Source organism: Nilaparvata lugens, unplaced genomic scaffold, assembly GCF_014356525.2.
Source record: "Nilaparvata lugens isolate BPH unplaced genomic scaffold, ASM1435652v1 scaffold2899, whole genome shotgun sequence".
Taxonomy (NCBI): domain Eukaryota; kingdom Metazoa; phylum Arthropoda; class Insecta; order Hemiptera; family Delphacidae; genus Nilaparvata; species Nilaparvata lugens.
Genome location: NW_024090358.1, coordinates 28,989 through 38,218, shown reverse-complemented (window position 1 = coordinate 38,218; position 9,230 = coordinate 28,989). Strand labels below are relative to the sequence as shown.

General features: G+C 31.0%; 1 long non-coding RNA gene across 1 annotated transcript; it reads right to left on the bottom strand.

The window, feature by feature from the left end:
- Positions 1-1,516: 1,516 nt before the first annotated feature.
- Positions 1,517-7,467, bottom strand: LOC120355570. Its single transcript, XR_005573595.1, has 2 exons — positions 6,865-7,467; positions 1,517-1,553 (listed from the first exon to the last, which is right to left on the bottom strand). It is a non-coding gene; the product is annotated as an uncharacterized LOC120355570 (long non-coding RNA).
- Positions 7,468-9,230: the final 1,763 nt, after the last annotated feature.

Here is a 9,230-nt window from a genome sequence, read left to right as displayed (position 1 = left end):
CAAGTTGAAGTATCTACTATATAGGAGGCTGTTACTTGTATTAAAGTTTCTTTATCACATCGATAGCACACGTTAGCTTTTCTAAAAATAGATTTATATAATAATTATACAGGTGTCCACGAAAGGTGTAACAGCCGAAGACCACATATTCTACATTAAATTTGCAATAAAAAATGTCAAGTAAAATTGTCTTATATCAACCTTAGTTTTCGAGACATTTCGATTTTTTTTGAAAAACGTCAATAACTAGAAACCTATCAGTCAAAATCTAATTCCAAGAACATGGTTGGAAAGATTATGAATTTGCAATAAGATTAATATATTTGTTCCTTTGTTTGACGTTTTTGAACGTTTTATGAGTGTTCAAACTGTTTGAAATTTGGCTTTGAACTCGACGAATGTACTTTTTTCAACTTTGAACGCTCATAAAAAGTTCAAAAACGTCAAACAAAGGAACAAATTATATGAATCTTATTGCAAATTTCATCCTCTTTCCAACCATGTTCTTGGAATTATATTTTGACTGATAGCTTTCTAGTTATCAACTTTTTTCAAAAATATCGAAAAACCTATATATCTCGAAAACTAAGGAAAATTTTACTGGACATTTTTTGTTGCAAATTCAATGTAGAATCGATGGTCTTTGATCCAAAGACTGTTACACCTTTCGTGGGACAGCCTGTATATTTGTCTTCTATGTTTTCATAAATGAAATGAATAAATTGAATTATTTTTCAAATACGATGGATTAAATACTAGGTAGATTTCAAATGTATGTATATAGTAGCCTACTCAATTCTTTTCAAATTTACAGCGATTGCTGAGTTTAATTTTAAATCATAATTTGATTTATTATACAAATTTAAACCCTCCAGTTTATATACAGTATTTTATGAAAAATTCTTGAGTTGAGCTCATACGCTTAGGCCTACATAAGATATCGTTTTTAAGAAGGTTGATATTCACCAAAAGTTTGGCGAAGAACGGATTTGGGCTAAGCTTCCAATAATAATAGAATTGAGTGACCTTGCTAGTTAAGAGGTCTGGTGTCAGTGTTCCCAGGTTGCACCTGATCAATTGCAGGGCTTCTCATATAACTAATAAGGCAGTCGGGACCGATCACTTATCGTTTCCATCAGAAACACCCGAGAAAAACATAGTGCCCGATTATGATTTCATGATTTATGATTAGAATAATTAATAACTGGATAAATGATGGTAAATTGGGATTAACCACTTAATGGGTCCATCAGAAACACGAGAGAGCCCGAGAAAATGATCTTGTTTCCATGAACTATGTATGATAACAATGAATAAGTGGATAGTGATTGTTAAAAGGAATTTTGTGATTTGAATAACATACCTGCATGGTGACTATCCTGTCTTCAACCATAACTTCTTTTGTGAGGAAGTCGGCGCCTATGGTAGCCTTGTACTGATTGGAGAATTTCTTGTTCACATACTGGTTCATGAGAGATGTTTTGCCAACTCCAGTGTCACCAAGGATTATCACTTTCAGGAGCACTTTCTTCCTTGTTGCCATTCTTTAATTTCTGAAAATAGTTTATTAAAATTATTTAAATACTTTTTAGAAAATATGAAAGAATCAAGAATTGACACCACCTGAAATATATAAAGCTCAATACTTCTGAATATTTTTTGCAATTGTGATGGAAATTTTTATTTGAATTTGTATTTATAATTAATTGATCACATTCATTCAAAATTCTAGTAGATACATATTTCGACTTATAATTGTGTGACAATTCAATAATCATTTTTTACATAACCTCTACACTGTGTAGGCCTATTCTGAATATTAAAAGTTTGAAGCAGTTTTTAGCAAAATGCCTGTTGTTTTTATCAGAATTGTATATGAATCAAATAGATTTGTTAAATTTACAGTATTGAATCAGTTACAAATACAATGAATCAGTTATGAGATCAAAGAAGAGAATTTCATTTCAATTTTTCAATTTATTAAAACACACAAAACAAAATGACAAAGAATTACCAAAAAAAAAATACAATAAAATGTTACAAATATAACCATGGGCTTTGTGGTTGGGTGTGTTGGAGAAGAGAAAAAAAAGAGAGGAAGATACCTAGCCAACTATGGTTTCCCATGTAATAGGCAGGCAAAGAAGAGAAGAGAGAAGTGATGAGGAAAAAAGGGAAGGGAGCAATGGGGGGAAGGGAAGAAAAACAGAAGAATAAGTACGCAAAATAAAGGTAAGTTAGTCCACTGAAAAATAGAAAAAAACTAATGAAAAAACAATGCTGGAGCAGAAATCTTGAGTCTTATATATCTAAACTGAAGAAGAAATTACTGTAGGTCCAGTTTTTTATATCCAGTTTAATTTTTCCGCTGGTCTTATTGTCCATGAGAAAGTTATTTGGAATAAGGTAATTTATTTAACATTCATATCCTAATTGAGCACGGATAAAACAAATTTCAACACTGATCAGTTCAACTCAAAGTGAACTACAGTAATAGAAAAATTAACCGTTAATGTTTCAATAGCTATTTCCAAAAATTAGGCCAAGAGGCCTAGACGAGTATGAGTCACGAGTACAAGAGTACGGTGCTGTTAAAAAAATTTCAGTTGTGACTCTATTTGCAATTAAAAACATATCAGAAAAAACTTTGATAAGGAAGTAATAGATAATCGAATCAATTTCAATTCAACGGACATTGTTGAATTTGAAATTAATTCAAACAGTTTTTCAAACTGAATTTAAAAATTAGAATTTTCCCTTTCCAGGATAGGTTTGACAACTGTTACTAAACAAATTTATGGTAGTGAAGACGGGGATTGAACTCAATGTTACATTGAACTCAACTTTCTAAAGATAATAGTGGCAATCCGGCAACACTGTAGAGTTTGTCAAATATTAGACTGATTGATTGAAAAGCTATGAGCGACAATATTGAGGACAATAGGTTTCAGTTACACTGACTTATCAAACAAAGAAGTTATCACTTTGGTGAGTGTACCAGTCCTGATAATTTAGTTGAAACTATTCAGAATTTTCAGTCAAAGAAAGAGAATTAAATCACTTACACTAGATTAATTTTTATTTTTAATAACTTTTACAATTCAAATATAAATTATTATCTTATCGCATATATTTTGAGTAACTGAATTGGCGTTTCCCCAAAAATAGTAGTAAGACGATTCATGTTGAATAAATTGAGGATGAGAGCGATAAAAAATCAAGTTTAAAATTACTAGTGCATTTCATGGCTCAAGACCTCTAGTCTGCTTGAAATTACTAAAATTGGTTGTAATTACCGAAATAGTTTGAGCTGGCCACAGACAGGTCTTGTGCACTATAAAAATTATTCTCATACTAGAATAGTTAATTCTTTCCTAGTACTTTACGTTAATGTATCATTCGAGTGGAAAAACTTGAAAATCTGAAATTTCAATGAAAATGCCATACTACACTGGAAGTTGTTTTATTTGTATGTGGGTATCATTTAGCATTGGGGCTAATAGGAATTTTATATATACCAAGTACGGCGAAATCGTACTTTAATATTATGCTTTTAAAGCCCAGTAACATCCAAAAAGGAAAAAAACCACCTATTACAAAAAAAAACCCGATTCTATTACAAATAATACAATTTTTTATCATTCAAACTCCACAAAGACAATAATATAGGAAGCAGCGAGGAAAAATATTGATGTATATTGAAATTCAATAACAATCGAAAAACATTGATGAAAATATTGAGAATATGAGAAGCCTGATCAACAGATGTAGTAAGGTCTCTGGAATATTACGTAACATGAAAAATATTACATAATCCTGGAGAATACAGAATTGAAAATATTCTTGATTAGTTTTAAATCTTCTGTAGACTATTGCCAAATATACAAATGATATTTGCTCGGTTTCTGCTACTTAATGAATGCATCTCCATAAATAATCTACAGATTAGACTTTTTGAAATACGACAACCAGGAATTGTATGGTTAAAATGATATTTTTTTACATTTTTTAATTCTGTAAAACTTGGGCCCAGTTTCTAAAACACTCCTCAAATCTAATAGACCATTAAACCTATTAGATTCTATGGTTTATTATATTGAAATGGGTTTCAAATATTTTTTTTACATGTCCTAGAAACTGGGCTTGAATTTATGTTTATTACAGTATTCAATCACATCAATATATTACTTTAATTGTATGGAATAGCTTACTAAGACTCTTGTTTCAAAACTTGATATTTTGGTTTAATTTAACTCATATTATTTCAACATCAATTACCCTATAGAGTCTAGAGCACGAAAACAATCAAGTAGTTCAACTCTGACTTATTTGGAAAAATTTTAAAACCACATCCCGCATTGCAATATTGCATTGGTAGCAAACCAAATAAATGCTTAGCTTATGTAAATTGAATGCCTAGTCACAAACCTTCACAGTATATTCGACACTTTAATGTTATCTTAATAAGTCAAATGTCATTATTTATTATAACAATATTTGTATGTGTTGATAGAAAGCGGAGCTTCAATTATTGAACTCAATACTTTCATATCAGAATCAAGAAAACTAATAAGCTTGATATCTTTTTTCTATTGTTAGGTAATAGAATAGCATCAAAAAACCTTTTGCCGCAACAACACAGCTTTATAATTATATTCTCAACTTTTATTCAATAAACTAAAATAAGTAAATAAAAATTAAATATATAGTATTCATGTCTAGTTTTCTATCATCAGGAATGTATTATATTATTTATAGCCTACTTCTAATCAATATCATGTAAAATGAAAGGAATGAGAATACTTTTTTATTACGTAAATTTTTGCGATAATGAAGTACTAACGTTTACAGGATTATATACGATTTTGTAATTAAAAAGCTGAATTGGAGTAGTTTAATTTTTTTTCACTTTAAGGAAGTAGTGGGAAGATAAAGGATGAATTACTGCATTTTTTTCCAAGTATTTAAAAGTGGGAAGATAAAGGATGAATCACTTCCAAGATAAATGGGATAAAAGTTAGTCTATCATTTAATGATAGTACAGTAATTTACAGTAATGGGGGTGGGTATCTATAATCTTCAAACATGGAGTGGAGCAGAAGCTGATAAAACCATTTTAAACTATATAATATAAGCCCATTACTTAAATTGAAAACCTATGGTAAGATATGAGGGTAGTTTAGTGGCAACAATCAAGCCAATAGAAAAGAGCATCAAAACTGGAAAGCCCAATGTATTCTTATACTGTTGAATAGACCCTGTTAATCAACTTTTTTCAAGCTCTAATGGCCTGTTTACTCGCAGTGGAGGCTTTGCTGGCCTCCTCCACAACAATCCTCCAAGCATCTCTATCTTCTAACAATCTTCTACATCCTTATTAAATCCTCCCTGATCTTATCTCATCATCGTATCAAAAAAGCATAAACATAAAATCCTATATAGGAAACTTGAAGGAGGAATTATAAAAATTTTTGGTCAAAAATCAATTGAAAACGACTAAAAAACAAAATTTAGGATAATTCATGCATAGGCACAAACATGAATTTTATAGTAAGAAGCATCCTGATTGTAGAATTAAAAAAAGAGTAGAATGTGACATTTACTCGCAATTATTTGGGGAGCGAATTCAAAATTGAATATATTTTATTAGCAAAAAATGTAACTTAGCTTTGTAATGCATATTGAGACCATAATAGGCAGGCCTATAGGCTACCCAAAGTCAAGTTATTATTAATTTCATGGGATCCGTTAATTTAAATGAGACAGTCAGGACAGAAGCTGTAACCAAACACAATAACGTAGTGCTTTGCGGTTACACTTCTCAGAAATACATTTTTTATGAAACATATTTGTTTTATCGGCACACTAAAGACTATTTCATTAATTAATATTTACTATTTAGTAGGCACACTCGTCTTTCTTGATAAGATAGATTACATACCAAAGCTATATAAAGAATGCAATTAAAAATTAATATGAAAGAGGCATAGGCCTTTTGTTACTAATTAACTTTATGAAACTTGATATTACCTTTGATTATGTAAACAACGTATTAAAGTATCCATAATCAAAGATATTACTTATTAGGATAGGCTATCAGAGATTTTTCTTGTTTTAGATAGAGCAATCCAATTTTATTAAGGTTTAGGAATTGATATGATGTAACTTGAATTATTGGGAACAAAGGGAAGAAAATTCAAACGGAAGTACGGTACGTCTTTTGTTTACACAAGACTTGGTACCACAGGTTTTGATAGGTTAGGTTGATATTAGGCAATTTTCGTTAAAAACACTCCCACAAACATTAAATATATGTGAGGTTTTCAAAATTAAAAATTTTAATTATACCAAAAAAGCTCAACAATTATTTGCCAAATTAAATTTAAAAAAAAACTAGTGAAATAATATTTCTATACAAATGAAAATTAAGATTCGACTAATACAAATATAATAAAACAAAAGTATAATTGCACTGGAAATAGACTCTAGCCACAATAATAATTAGGAAACAACAGTAATCTTTGCTTTCCTATCTTGTATTATTACGTCTTTTGTTTGTCATAGCCAGATTCATCAACAAGGAAGTTACGGCGTAATGAACATTGCTGTTTTTAAAAGTAAATAACTGGGCTCAATTTGGAAACAGTGAAAACTCTGATATTTATCAAAGAAAACTCTGGTAATCAAACAATATGTCAAAACTGGAAATAATTCAAGGCTACTTGGTATCATAAAAATAATATAGCCTAGAAGAAAACAAAACACAGGTTAATGAACAAAGATTATTAATGGTTCTACTAAAAAATCAATACCAGATGAATGAGAATTATGTGAAATAATAGAATAGAAAAGATTTTTACAAACCTTTGATAACGATAATGACTCTCTTCAATTCTATAATTCTCAGGACAGCTAGAAAATGGCGTTTTATCTAAATGAATTTAGAAACTACAAAAACTTTGCTGCTTAGAGTGCTTGCTGCTTTTGTCAAGGACAAGGGAGAAGGGGCTGCGTCACTAGCACAAAGAGATTGGTCATCTAATCATATGCTGTGTAGAACATTAGATGTATAGAGTGGCCAGGTAGTAGAACTTATTACTTAATAAAAATAATAATTCTTTGTGCATTTACTCAAACCACAGATATTATTGCAAACGTCAAAAAATAATTTAATCGTATCAAGATCAAAGCTGTATATAAGTAATCGATTTTGATCAACGCGCTCTGTCTTCATACAGAGCTGGAGGTGAGTAATTTGTCAACAAGTTGGTATGCAAGTTGAATATTATGTGAGGAGTCAATCTTGCCCAGTTATATTTATTTAAAGCGGTACCAGTAGTAGTAGTACTTGCTTGTTTTATCGAATAGACACTCCGATTATAGGATTGTGATAGCTAGAGACTTAAATGCAGGGCCGGCCCCAGGGGTGAGCGGACCAGGCGGCCGCCCAGGGCGGCAAATTTTAAGGAACGGAAAATTTTAAAACACAAATAAATTCATAATACTAGTAGTTATGTGAACAGTAGACCTCGCGCTCAGTAAGTTACATTGGCCTGTTGTTGTTTTCTCGAAAATTAATAAATAATTTATCAATTTAAAATGTCTAGAAAAAAATTGCATAGTTGCCTGTAAAGTTGGTATACGGGCGAAAGTTTTACGTGACAATGACTTTGAGTGATAAAATAATTTTAATGTGAATATTCATTCCTATAGTAGGAAGAAGGATGAAATAATAGTAACAATTTAAAACATTTATTTATACAAAGAATTATATTTAAATCATTAATTTATATAAAGAATCTCACACGGAGTTTCATATTAACAAAATTTTATTTTTACCTTCACACATCCTCAACAAAATCACTCTGTCTCTCTCGCTCTTAGGCGGGCTAACTGCTCGATTCAATTTTACATAGCAAGTTGCGCTCATTTTTTCAAGTTAAACAAATTATTATTGTCTGAGAAACGATTTATACTACTTTTGTGATTGAAAACTACCACAACATTGTGATTACTACAACATAACCTATTCACTTATACCTATTATACTTACACTTATACCTATTCACTTATACTTATTCACATAACCTATTTACCAAGTAGTGGCGCAGTCGCAGGAGATTGCTCCGTTTCACTCTCTCTCCAGGTGAATGCCTTCAGGTTGCTGCTGCATTGCTCGCCACTGCTCCTATTCATGCTCTTTCCAGACGACCGTGAACCGAAACGAACGCTCTCACTCGCTCTCATTGTGAGCGCGCATAACGTGGGAACGTAATGCAGTTTCTTGAAGTGTCACCCGGCAAACCAATTTATAAGACGTTGTCACGTCAAAAATCCTAAATAAACATAGAGCTTTCTGTCCTCTCATACCATGACGTGTCGTCCCGGAATGTGAGAGTGATTGCTGTTATCAGGTCTGGTTGCAACTGACTACAACATTGATGGAAAGATACATTTTCAAGATGCTTGATCAACTACAGTCAACTGTCTACTAAAGTTGATGGAAAGATATATTTTCAAGATGTTAGATGTTTTTGAATGGGTAGTATTATAGTCCACTAAACAGCTGATTTATGATGAATAATTCTATAGTCTGATTTTTACTCTAATATTGGCGTATGAAGGAGGTTCATTTTTCCTTTTATATTATCCTTGAAATCCAAAATTTTCGAAAACCTAGTATATATGTCGACACGCAATTTAAAAAGGAACATACCTGTCAAATTCCTTGAAAATCTATTACCGCGTTTCCTCTATAATGAGTTCCCTCCACATTTATTTTTCATCAATGATTAAATGAGGCTCCATCAATTACTGTTATACTTTTTTTTTAATTCAAAATGAAACACTGAATCTAATAATTATTAAATCACCATTCGATCTATTCATATAATTAGTCCATAATTGAAAATTCGAGTCAAATAAAATTCTTCTTTACAGTATCTTTTCTGGATTAATTTATTGTAACTTTGGAAATTGGGTGTTCAGAAAAATTATCTCATGCTTTTTTCTATTTGACTACTTGCTGGACAGCCATTTATTTCTGAGTATGGAATTCATAAACTCAAATAATAAATAAATCACGAGGGAAACACAAACCCCCATAATTTATTCATTTCCTTTTAATAGTATCAACATAATTAAAAATTCTAGATCGTTTGTTTACTTGTAATGAATTTGATAGTAAAGAAATATAAAGACAGTAATAAATTTGTTGCGAAATCATCAGC